Raw genomic sequence first — 13822 nt, 5'->3', positions numbered from 1 at the left:
CCTTCACATAAATTCAATATGTTAATGCATCTGTAACAAATTAAGTGTCTCTTAAAAGTCCCTTAAAAGTCTCCAAATCTTTTAAAATTTAGAGTGCCTATGGAAAACAAATAAGCAAAATCCTTGACCTTTTCGCTATTCATAAGAAAGATCAATGGAATATGCCAAGAACCCGGGAACCTTTCTATTCTCAGAATTTAAAAAGGGAATTTGCTTTTATGAACCCAAAGCAAAATTGGAAATCTTTTTTAAAAAAAACTAGCTTGTTTGGTTAGCTTTTGATAATGTAGTCAAGAGAATACTAATATATACCATTCACAAAGCAGAATAACCTAATCTCTAAAACTGCTATTTGACATATGCAGCCTAGACAACCCTTGGAATCTAAGAGTAGCAATTTAGGTTGTTTATTCTTACATAAGGGGAAAGGAGGGAGGAAAAGAATTTCTACTTCCCATTAGTCAGTGTCACATTTCCCTTCCGTATTCCAGTACTTTCCATAATAACCCATTAAACTGATCTGTAACAACCAATAAAATACCTGAGACTGTGTGTGAAATCCAAACAGAATCTTAGAATAGAGAGAAAACAAGAAGACAGTCTTTTGTAAGCACATTTGAAATAACAAATTTTATTTCTATATTAGAAAAATGAAGACAAGAATGGGAAATGAAATGCTGTTAAAGAACTACCACAAGGAGTCAGCAATTTCTGAGTTTTTCAATTAAGTTGCCAATTTTAAGGCTATTACTCTGCTCCCTGAATCAAAAGGATTAACAATTTTCCTCTTAGCAATTAGAAAGGTAGAATTTTACCATGGAAGCGCATGGGGGAAGACTGTACAAGAAGTTAGAATTAACTAAATCTCCAGTGAGGACCACCCAAGAGGAGCTAAATGAGGGGTTACTTTCAAGTGGGGCTGGGATCAAAGATTGAGGGAGATTAGAACCAATAGGACGTTAAAGAAAAACATCTGGTCCTTTGCAGTAACAACCAATAGAGAGGTGGATCTTCCTAGGGGGAAGAGCTGCCCATCTGACCACCAACCCTATGACTTGCCATAAAGTGCTGATTCCCTGGGGGAGCACACCTCTGTCCCTGCAGAAAATGCTCTTAAGCTATCAGAAAAAGTTAATGGGGGGGGGGTTTCTTCATCAGGCAGAATGCAAATGTATAGTTCAACACTGGGGTTCAAAAGATATTTTTTTCCCTGTTGGTGCAACATGATCATGTTACATGTTGAGTATAACTTCTTGACAGTCTTCCTGCAATGAAATCCGTCACTGAGAATGGTGGAGGTGGACACTGACCTTTTTGGGAATCGGCTTAGAGCTGAGGTCATCAAAAAAAGGAGTGGTGCGTGTTAATATTAATTTTAATTAGCCTTATAGCTTTGATTTATGTAATAAATTCCCATGTCTGTGTAGACAAGAGATGTTAAAGTCCTAGGGAAAAAATGGAAATATTCAGAAGAAATTAGGGAGAGGAGAAGTTCCAATATTTTCCTAACAAAAGAGTCATTGATGAAAAGAGCACTTTCTTTTAGAATGTTGTTGCTTTTCGTAGTTTGAGCCTTTTAAAAGAAGCATTTACTTTCACAAAGTTCTATACAAAGTGTAATTCTACCTCAGTTCCTATTCTTCAGATGATCCTGCAAAATTAATCACCCCAGGGAATGGCAAAACTGCCCAAAAGTGGCATCTTTAAATGTACCAAGTTCATCTATTATCTCTGCATATCACATTTCCTTAGAAGAATTCTCCTTAGAAGAATTCCAAGAAGAATTTTTTAAAGGATCAGAGCAAATGTGTTTGCCTGACTCCTCTATTTAACAGGAAGGCGACTAGAACAAGATTCTATGTGCACTTGGCCATCGGATCGTGGAGGGCAGCAGGCTGTTTCCTTAGCCAGGCTACCAGTGCAAAGAGGGTTCGCATTTTCTTAGTACCATCTCTCCACAAGACATTTTCATCAGCAACGAGCTTGTGATGGGGAAAATCATACACTATCAAGGCTGGAGCGGAGAGCTGAGATTAGACTGTTTCACTTTTCCAAAGAGGAAATCAAGATCCGAAAGAGTCACAGGTGGCAGAATTGGAGCCACTTTCTGCTGGTTTTCATCTAGAGCCCTGGTTGCAGCTCAGGATTTACCTGCCTTTTCCCCATATCTCATCATCACTGTTCCGGTGGGCACTCAACCCAGTCAACGGCCTCTACTTCTCCTCTCCTCTGTGTCAGACAGCTAGAAGGTGGGGTAACCAAGACCAGATAGACTCTACCCCACAGTTAGTGCTGGGGGCAGGAGAAGGGGGAAATAGGAACAAGTGAGCTCTGGCATCTAGCTTTTCCCCCACTTACAAGAGGATTTCATTGCTAAATTTGCTAAATGTCTTTGCAAATTTGCTAAATGTTGTACTGCTTTTATTTTTTATTTTTATTTTTTGGACTTCAGGTGTGCAATAATTGAAAATTATTGTACTCCTCAGTTTGTAGCTCACTATCATCATTTAGCCTTGCAAAGCCACCTCTCTCTTTAAAAAAACGTTGATTATTTTACCCCTTCATCACCTCTCCTATTGCCCTCCCCTCCATAGGCAGCCCTTCTAATATGTTTACTAAAGGTCCTTGGATATCCTTGTGTCCTTGAAGAATTTAGTGTTGCTTTGTGCAGTATTTGATTTTAATTTACATAAGTAAAATTGCATTAAGCGCCCCTTCTGTTTGTTACATTTTTCACTCTTAAAAATTCTTTTAAGATCTATCAATGCTCCTGTGTGTAAATCTGGTTTATTACCTCAGATTGCTGTATATTATTATGTAGAATGCATCATAACGTTTTACTCATACATGACTTCAGTGATAGACATTTAGGTTGCCAGACATCTGTAAGTCCCAGCTACTGTAAGCGATATTGCATTGAACATTCTCATAGACACCCTCTTTAAACAATGGAAGAATTTCTCTTAGGGACTATATCTGAGTTAGACTACTGAGTCATATGAAAGATGTATACTTATTTTCACTACGTATGCACATATTGCCCTCTGGAATGCCTGTACTAGCTTATATGCCCATCTGCAATACAGGAGAATTGTTACATCCCCATTAGCACTTAATATTATATGACTTTTTAATTATTGCCAATCCGGGTTTTCTCCTCATTAATAACAGGGCTTTTGATTTGGCCATTTAAATCATTATTTTTATGTTATATTTTTCTATTTCATGAAAGCATATTTAATGACAAATGCAGGAAAATCTCTCATGCAATTTGACTAGGTATTAGGAATAATTCAATGTCCTGATTAGTGGAGAGCTATCTGTATGGCCTCCCCAGATTACCATTTTCAAAGAAGCAGAAAATGAGCTGCCTATAACTGTAAAATCCCCTCCATGCCCATAGTTAGTCTATGAGAATTCAGAAGTTACTTCAGGATTAAGAGTGATCTATAGATCATTACCATGAAAAGCAGCTCTTATTGTATATTCCCTGTGGGTATATCAGTTAAGAAATTACTTTGTTTTATTACAAGGAACAATTTTGGATAAAAATTGAAAAGGAGCTCTTATTGTATTTTCCTTGTATTTTATTACAAGGGACAGTTTTGGATAATGTAGCAAGCATACTGATAATTTCCATGCTCCTCCATCTTACTTCCACTCTTGCACACATACACTCTTCCACGAAATGACTGTCCACACATGGCCCCTACTGAATGAGTGGTCCTAGATCCACGTTAGTGCCACGTTAGTGCCACACGATCTTGCCCTCTGGCCAGTGTGTAGGATGAGAAAAATTCTTTGATCTAAGGTTGAACTCATCTATAATTTGGGGTGAACCGATAAGAGTTATGATTTTGAACTAACTGAGATGGGATTATTTAGATATGGTGAACTACAGAGGCAGCAACAGGGCAAGACAGAGCTAATGTCATCAGAAAGCAGAAACTAAGAAGTTGCAGGGGATCTGCAGAGAAGTACCAAGGTCACAATCACAGTCCAACAGTTGTGAATGCGTGAGTCAGCCAAGCAGGAGTCTTACTGGGAGAACCTTAACCTAAATCCTTCACCTAACTTCACTCCCACTGTACAGAAAATAAAGCTGATCAGACATTCTACAATACCTCAAAGACAAGGTCCATCAACATCAGACAAGGAGACAAAAGGATTGACTTTCAGGCCTTTGTGTTCTTCAGTTCTCCAGAGCTCCCTTCAACCAAGCACTACCCACCATTTTTTTTAAAAGGAAAATTGAACATCTGAGCCTCCTCTACTCCTTATTTGTTAGAAATAAGCTTTGATAATTACTCTCAAGGTGATGGGTAGGGGATGGAGGGACCAAGGGAGTTTTGGCATTTACCAGGGAATCAACTCCAGTGCCCAAAAGGTCAACTGGAATGTGACTCACACGTATCCAAAAGTTACTGAAATTTCAAAACTAGAAAGGATCTAAACATAATATAACTCAGATATTTAATTTTATAATATTTTTAAACAACCATAGAGTGTTTTTGTTTGAGTACACTGAAGACACTCCAAACAGAATCAAATTGACTTGGAAGTCATAAAACTGGGGAGAAGGATGTGGGAGGAAATTAAAAATCAGAAACCCGTGGTTGTCAGGAATCACTTTCTTAGTAGCCAGAAAACAACTTCTGAGACCATCTTAGAAAAAACTCCCTGGCAACATTCTGTCAACAAGTAAACTAGTAACTCTCCACTTGCCATTGTGATTTAGATGCTACAAAACCATGGGATCTATAAATTAGAAAGCAAAGTAGAGTAGACATGTTTTCCCCTTATCCTTAAACTCCTTTTCTGGTGACAGTGTTGGATCCAGGAATGGGCTGTAAACTGAACTGTTTGTGTTTCAATCCTGGCCCTATCTTGCCAGCTATGTGACTTTGAGCAAGTTATTTAACCCCTCCATACTCCAACTTACTCATGAATGAAGTAGAGATAATACTGCTGTTGAGGGAATTGCCTTTAGAAGAGTGCCTGGGATGTAAGTGTTCAATAAGTGTTAACTGTATTATAATTATTATTTGGTAACAATACCATGATTCTCCTGTAGGGAACCACCATCTCTCCCATTCTCGGCCTGATTGGGGTGGATTTGACCCCCATTCCTTAGTTCCTCAGATATTACTGAAGGAGATTCTGTGAGAGTCAAGGTTAGGAGTTTTGATTTGAATCATTGGAAAAGAGGCACTTTTATTTTCACTGGAGTTTATGAAGCTAATGGCTATAAACCTGGAGCCAGTAGGAATCATCAAATAGATTCTAGCTGAGGATAAAGCCAACACAGAAATATCAGAGTTGAACAGGGTCAAGAGATCAAATCTTTATAACATTGTTCAAGCCCCTGGATCTAGCTGATCCTGAAAACAATCTCTGAAACCCTTGGAATTTCCAATTGTGTGAGCCAATAAACTCTTATTTGCTTAATTAATATAATTTGGGATTATGTTATTTATAATTGAAGGAGTCCTAAGAAATACAGTAAATTATAGACAAAAAGTATTTGGGACTATGTAATTCATTTTTTTTCTCAAAAATTCATTTCTTAATGAATGCATCAAAAACATATTGATGCAAGTTTCGTGCTAGACACTGTACTGTATACTATGATATAGTATTAAACAAAATAATATTTACACTCTAGTGGGGTGAGATAGTCAATAAATAGAGTATATTACATAAAATTGTCATTTTTGTAGGTCAAATACAGTCAAATATGGGCCATATCACAATTCAGCCTAAAACCTAAAGGTCATATTACAGGAACTGTTTACCTTAAGAGCTTATATGCTCTGAATATGAACCACATCACTGGCTTCTAAGCAAATCACTACAAGGGGCTTCTAGTTTTACATCTTTATCCTACAGATCCCCACTCCTCCTGCCCAACATTTTCTCTACTATGAAGTAACTCTGTGTAACATGACAAACTCTGTTCCAATGTGACAAAGAGATACAATTACCAAGTGTTTTTCTAACACTTGGGTCCCTCACACCTGTAAAACCACATTGCTTACCAGTCCTGGGGCCATGTTTTCTTTCACAGGTTGTCAGTAGCAGCCTAGCTCATTGCCTTCTTCTTCTAGTCTGTATACTTACTTGAACCCAACACAGCCACTTTATAAATGGTATCACTTGGTACTTTATCTGCCTGCTCCTCGGCTCAATTCCTGAATCCTGCTCAGTTGCTCATTCTTTGCCTTCCTGAGACCACCTGGCCTGCACTTATCATCTGTAGTTTGTGGGCAGGTTATATGTTGCCTGGCCAGTTCAGCAGGGCTGAATCTGGTCCTGCTCCCCGCACAAGAACGCAGGATACGTTGAGGCCAAAAAGGAACACCCACGGAGGCATGGACAGGGGGTTCATACCACTATATTCTCACTGGCAGCTGGGTTGGAGATACAGGAAGCAGGAGCCACACGATCCGCAATTTGCCATCCGCGCTTACTAACCCCACTTGCTAGTCGCAATCCGCCGTCAACTTCTCTGCCAACCAACCAGCCAAACTCCTAACTCCCTAGCGTAGCCATGGCAATTATATTAGTGGCTAATGGCTAACTGGTAACAGCTTATGACCACCCAGCCACAGCGGAAGGCCATCTGATTACAGCTGATGGCCATCTAATAACCGAGTCAGCACCTTTACACATGAGGCCCAGAGCCTGGAAACTGCTCTCTAGGGCTCTGTCCCCACAAAGGACTATTTTATACTGGGAGTGACAGTAAAATCATAGGGGTAGACATAGGGTGTAGCAGGGAGGCAAAGACCGTCTAATGAGAAAGTGGACTCTAAGACAGAAAGAGGCATGCAGGAGCTTATTAGGAAATGCTGTTGAGGGCAACACCTGCAGAAAGAAAGGGAAGAGAAGGGAAGGAAGTAGGATTGGGTAGAGGAAGAAGGGAGCTATAATGCAGTCCTAATGGAAGCCTTAGAAGCCTGCAGAGAGTTCTGAAGATGGGATGGCCCCTAAGACTTATTCTGAATTGGGGTGAGAGAATAAGGCCTTTATATCCAGAGCATGGAACCCTGGTCTATCTCTTTGCTGGTATGTTATCAGCAATACTCATATTGTTTAAAGTTCGTTTTATCATCTTAATTTTAATTGCAGTCTTTTCTATTTATTGTCAAGCCCTTTTGGCCCTGAGTAAGTGCTATCCTAAAAAGTCAATGAAATGCTTATTGAAAGCATGAATAAACAAGTGAATAGTTGGTGATTAAAGGGAGTGAAACAAGACTATAATTCATATTCTCTACAGGACTGTTTATGATCAGAAGGAATCTGATCATTTCATTGCCAATATTTCAGTTAATTTCACATGATAATTTCTCAACAATGTTGGCTAAGTAATTTGTACTAAATATTCTAGGGATAAAAACACAAATGAGTAATGATCCTTAGTGTCAAAAAACTTGCCTTCTAGTTGTAAGTCATACAAATAATTCCAATGCTGAGATCAAGTTAGTGAGATGGTCAAATCTAAGGGAATGTCATGGGCAGAGGAAGAGAAAGTCATGTGAATTAGCTGGACAATAGAATAAATTTGAGGAATAGCAACAAATAATGCCAGAATATAGCTTTATAGTCAACTTCTGGAAATGTCCAATCCAGTCTCAACTACCCAGAGACCTGAATCTTAAGAGGAAAACATTCTAGTATTCTTTAGTGTAATTCTTAATTTAATTTTGTTCTCTCCAGAAGTAGGCCTATTTTAGGCCACTAATTCATCTGTGGGCTAGGCTGTTTTTCATGTGGTTCTTTCATTTTCAATGATAGGGGATTGGTTATTCATAAGTATGTGTGAAAATCATCTCAGCAATTGTACTGGTTTATAACACCAAGGTGATTCTGAAATGTCCTACACCCACCCAAAGTCTTAAATATTACCTAAGTATTTCTGAGAGATTTCTAATTTTTTGTTTGTTTGTTTTGATGTTGGAAGGGGAAGAGTCATGCTCTGAATACCCACTCAAGACAGAAAAAACTTTCAAAAAATTTTGTTGGGCAGCTAATAACTAAACAGCCTCTCTCAAACACTGTCAAACCAACTGACAATAGAAGAAGTGATGAAATAAAAGCAAACGAGAAATATATTTAAGTTCTAAGGTTGGTAAATACTACATTAACAATACGTTACTTTTCAAAGATAATTCTATCTTGTGATGATATAAAATGAAAACAGTTTTAAGTATAGATAGTGATGGAAATAATTTGAGATTTGGGATCAAATTTAGGAAAACAAGAGTAAACAATATGTTTACTAACATATTTTAGTTGCTATCAGTTTTGTTTTTTAGAAGTAAAGCCAACCATGGCTGAACTTCATATCCAAGGGTGAGAACATTCGATTATTATTTTTATTTTTATCTAACCTTAGTTTTCAGCTAGATCCATGTCGAAATTATCTGCTAGCATTTTTGTGACAGTCTTGAGGCCTACACTGAGCAGGAAGGTGGACCTGTTTAATTAGAAAAGGATAACCCCAAGTTTCTTTTGAAGAAATCCATGATTAATGTGTTCTCACATCTCCCTCAGCAGGTTGCACATTGGAAAGGGTCTTTCCAGAGGCTTTCTGCATAGGGAAAAAAAGAAAAAAACATCATGAATGTCTTCTAGCTCCAGGAAAGCCATCCAGACTGGAGATTTGCCAAAGGGCATACTTTGGCTTCCTGCCAGTACTTTGCAGTGGAGAAACGTTATGTGAAGGGACTTCCTTTGCTCTAGTGAAATCATACTAAAGGTCAGAAAATTATCCATTTTACCCACACACAGAGTCTGACACTCACAGATTTATTGTGGCTCAGGAATTCATGACATATCCTTAGAGTTTACCCTGGATGACAAAGAAAGTAGAAATATGATAATGAAATCATTATATATAAACATTAGTCTTTTCTGCACATTTTCCTTACACTGCCCCCTCCCGAAAAAGCATAAATAATGATTTGATTTGCTTCATTCTATAATTCTTTAAATAGCTTCTAAAAATATTTCCCCAACAGAAACACAATATCATCTAGTTTATAGTAACTAAACCTGATGTATCAAAGCATAAATATAATACTTTCTCTTAAAATTTTTAATTTAGGTCATCATTTTTATACTTTCATCTTTAAGCTATACTTTTGAAATAAAACATTCGATGTTAAGAAAGGGAAATATCACCATGTCAGATTGGTTACTTCTATCCCTTTATTCTCTACTCTATTTTCTTTTTTACATTAAATACTGAAATTAAAGAAAATTAGTATTTATTGTTGTTCTCTGAAAAACAAATAGAAATCATACACACAAACTGCTGAACAACAAAGTAATGTGAAGAGTTTTTTTTCTATTCACAATTAAAATTTACCTCAAGTCTTTTCATTCAATACCAGTCATAAGACCACCAACCTAGAAACAATTTCTAGTTTTTAATAGCTCCCATTAATATATATGAAAACACAGTAAATGCATAATTTTCACATCAGGATATGGAACCACAAGAAATGAATTATTTATATGGGCTACATACAAGTAATCTACCAACACCAATGCTTGCCAAACAAAAGTATCCTTTATAATTTTCATTCATTCAACAAAGATTCCTTGAAGTCTTACCAAATGCTTTGTATCAAGGCAGAAATTTTAAGGAATATGAAATACATAACTCCTGTCCTAGAGAAACTACACTCCAGTTGGGAAAACACACAAGTATGAATGTACACACACTTACACATTTACAAAATACCCAGTCATTTGTGATTATGGGTTCAATAGCAATCACAGTACACAAAGGGCATAGTTGCTCAAAGGAAATGGTGATCACTATTATTTCTAACAGTCTAAGACATTGTCATAGAAATGGTGGGCATTTTTCCAAAGGATAAACCAATGGCCAAGGATTCTATTCTTCACAGATGTATACATCTAATTGAAAAGAAAATTCTGTTGATGCTCTGTGACCCTGGATAAATAGTTTTATACCTTCACGTCCCTCTTCCTTTTTCTCTTCTCCCCACCCTATACCCATTAGCCGCTTGTGCTCAGAGTGTGTGTTGCTATGATTGCTACACATTCTGCCAGAAATCCTAAGCAAAAGCACATCTTAACTTCTAAGCACCAGAGAAAATGATGTGGCATTAACGACACATTCTTATGTACAAAATGAAGTGGCTTTCCCAGAGTCGGGAAAGGGGTATATATAAAAATACATGGATTTTTCTGAAGAAATTTTACTAAAATTTATAAGCCATCCTTTATAGTATCTTCCATGGAACCAAATCAGCTTACTTCTGAATGATATATCTTTGTTGTCTGGATGACTAAGCTAGGTGGAAACAAAGTTTTCTAAATATTTCCAAACCTGCACACTTAATCAATTTCTTTTTTCCCCTGGGCTTTATTATTTTAATTATTAATTAGAACCAGCACTAGAAGAATGTATTATATCATTAAAAACCTATAGATACATAAACTTGAGGGAAATAAAACCAGATAGAAACTGTAGAAGGTTCATAACTGAATTGAAATTGTTTTTTTTTTTTTCCACAACCCTCCTGGGTTGTAGTACCTCCAGCAATGAGATACTACAAGTTCATCATGAGATCCTAGTCTATAATGTGGGACGGATGGCACAGAGTACATGTTAGAGAACTGTGAGGGCACAGAAGCTCTTCAGAATGTAGAAAGATTTCTATTTTCCTTCAAAACCCTTTTCTGCTTTGTTTTCTTCAGAACTCAGCTAAAATTGGATGTTTCACACATGTGCTAAGAGTTATTTAGAAAAGTCAAGTCTTGCATCTTTTCTTAACAAATTTTCTGTTCTCTGCCCCAGCAACATGGATGTCATTTTCATGTATCAAGCCAAAAAAGAAATCAATTTACAGCCTGTTATTCAAATTAGGCCAGCTGTGAATTCTTCTCTGCGTAGGGAGGTTTTATGGCTATTCATTCTTAAAGTTGACAGTTGTTCAAGAAATATGTATTAATTTTACCAATCGAAATTTTATTTATTAAGAAATTCCATGTACTCAGAAAGATATATGACTTGAATAGGCTAGCTTTGTTGAAAATGAGCAATCCAGATTTTGGGGAGATATAAAAACCAACCTTCCAGACCAAGGTGCCCCTTTAACTAATGAAACAGCAGAATTTATTTTACCACTGAGTTTAGTGATAGCCAACATCGTATTCTGGGCTACGAGTCTGTAACCTACCAAAGAGCTGGAAGATTGCACATTTCTGAGGTTAAGCAAAAGTTCCTATGGTTCGAAAAGTGAGAGTCCACTTCTTCTCAACTTTGCTCATCTTTGTGGCTGTTTTACCCAGTGAAGTTATCTTTAGAGACTAATTAAGCATTATATCTCATGCAAGTGAATTCATTTCAATGCCAAGTGTCTACAGGAGCTGGGAAGGTTGTACAAAGAACTCTGAGTTCCTAAAGAAAAGGTCTATGTAAACATAATGTATTTTTAATTAACTTTTTCTTCCTCTATGAACCAGCTTTTATATTTTCGTTTCTCCCCTTTTTTAATTCCCCCCCATCAATCATTCTTTTCTATGGTCAATTGGGTTACCACCCAAACCCACAGTGACACCTGCTGGCCAATCAGGAATGGCGGGACTGAGTCCCTGCAAAGGCCTTGCCTAGCCTGTGGTAAGCAACTGAGTATATTGAAACAAACATTAAATACTATAAAATTATTTCAGAAACATTAGTAAGAAAAAATTGCGAATTGCCTTCCAAGGGAAGCTTGGGAGGGGGTAACTTTGAAAGGAAATCAGCCTGAACAATTTCAAACATAAAATTTAAGGACTGTAAGTGTTTGACCCCATAAAAATGAGCCAAAAATACATCCTATACTATGAACCAATTATTAAGCCTTAAGAAAATTGTTACACTAATTACTCATGGAAAGTCTCTTTTTACATTGGTTTTTATCGACTACACTTACGGTTCCAAAGATTTTGTGTAGCATTAACTTAATAAGATACCCAAAGAAACACATGGGAATGTGTGGCACATACATTTGTTTCCTTTAAAAATACTGTTTAGATCTTCAACACAAAGGGTTAACAATTTAGGTTTTAAGACATTCTTTCCTATCACTGCCCAAGAACTTCCAATTCTTGGTTAAGTTTCTATACTGAAGAATATTCATTTTTTGTTAATCCTAGGTATTTATACATTGGTTATTTTGGCTGGGTACATTTTTGAGGATGTTTGCTTTGTTTTAAGCAAATCCGTCTCTGACTTGAAAGTACAAATTCTAGTAAAAACAAAGACAACAGAACTATTTTTTAACATTTGTACATTTTCTTAAAATATTTACACTTTTCATTTGAAGGTTAAATCCTAGGAAAATTCTCCATACACGTGTTCATATTTGAACCAGGAGGTTGTCCCTGAGGACTTGTAGCAGCAAATGTGTATTGGACAAAAATGTTGGCCTTCTCCATCCTTACTCTGTGTTCTAAAAGCCAAAACTTCATTTTAGCATGACCTTAGAAGAATAGTGATACTTTTAGCATTTCCTGGTATTTGGTGGAAGGAATGTTTTTATTTGACTGCGGATGTCACTTGGTTTACAGGAAAGATTGGGTAATGTGTTCATGCCAGTACTGCACTTACCCTAAATTTCTTGCTATGTAGGAAGAACACATGTCAAAGCTCACTGTTTGTTAAATGGAAAAGATTCAGTACACCAGAAGCTTCTATTATAAACATTGTGACTTCGTGCAATTTACAAAATGTTCTATCTCCATTAAACAATAAACCCTTGACCCCAGAGCTCAGTTTCGTGATTCTGCGATTTGAGAAGGTAGACATAATGGATGGCAATAATAAATGAAAAGTTCAAGAGGTTAAGAAAAACTGTTTAATTATTTCTCTAGAGCGTGGGCTGCAGAAACCTTCTTTGCATGTCTGCCTTCTTTTTGTGGAAATGCTGCATGGAAGGGGTCCATCAGTGCAGCCCAGGCGGAGTGTAAAAGCAGGGTGCTGGCCCTCTGCTGTGTTTAGGAACAAATGGTCTCTAGATACCCTTGCATCTCTGGACCTTGCAGCTCCTGCCAGGGGAGATCCAGTGCCAGTCCCAGGGCTCAGCATCTGTTTTCCAAAGAGCGTGGATTTGTTACCATGAGAAATTCATTGCTCATAGTTACTTCCCAGCTGTGGCACTGGGGAGTGTTGCCTTTTTGACTTATTTATTTGTTGAAAACCATGTTCTGTCCTCTCTTGGAGGCTTTCTTACATAACTAGTCCCGGACACATGCTCTCAATACCAGACCCATTAAGCTGCCTTGTGAGCTAAAGAGCTCCTCCTTAAAAGCCTCCTCATGTGAACTTCACAAGGTCAGGGGTAGGGATGGTGGGGGTGGTGTCCCACATGAGGGAGGGACCTGGAGGTTCCCAGGGCACCACATTCTCTAAATCAGATGTCTATGAAATAGGCCATGTCTAAGGACTGGGGCCTTGGTTGGAGAAATAGTCTAGGGGAAGCTCTCAGTGGAGCTTTGGAGGCCAGGTAAAAAGCCTTCCCAGAACAGAATGACTGAGCAGATCTGGGAATTCCTCACAGGGTGTATGGCATGCCCAGAACAGGAGCCAGTAAACAACACACAGTAGTCTGGACGCAGGGTTTTAAGGAGAACAGACAGGCATTCTTGTTGCCAGATTAAGGTGAAATCTTTAGAACTTTCTATCCCTCAACCCATTTCAAAAACTTTTACAGTGAATTGCTATCTGTCTGACTCCATCTAGACTTACAGACACCGCATCATGGGCAGCTGTTTAGAAACCTATCAGGGGACCATGGCT

The sequence above is a fragment of the Rhinolophus hipposideros genome (assembly GCF_964194185.1).
Source record: "Rhinolophus hipposideros genome assembly, chromosome: 5".
NCBI lineage: Eukaryota > Metazoa > Chordata > Mammalia > Chiroptera > Rhinolophidae > Rhinolophus > Rhinolophus hipposideros.
The sequence above is the reverse complement of the archived record's forward strand: the minus strand, read 5'-3'. Positions refer to the sequence as shown.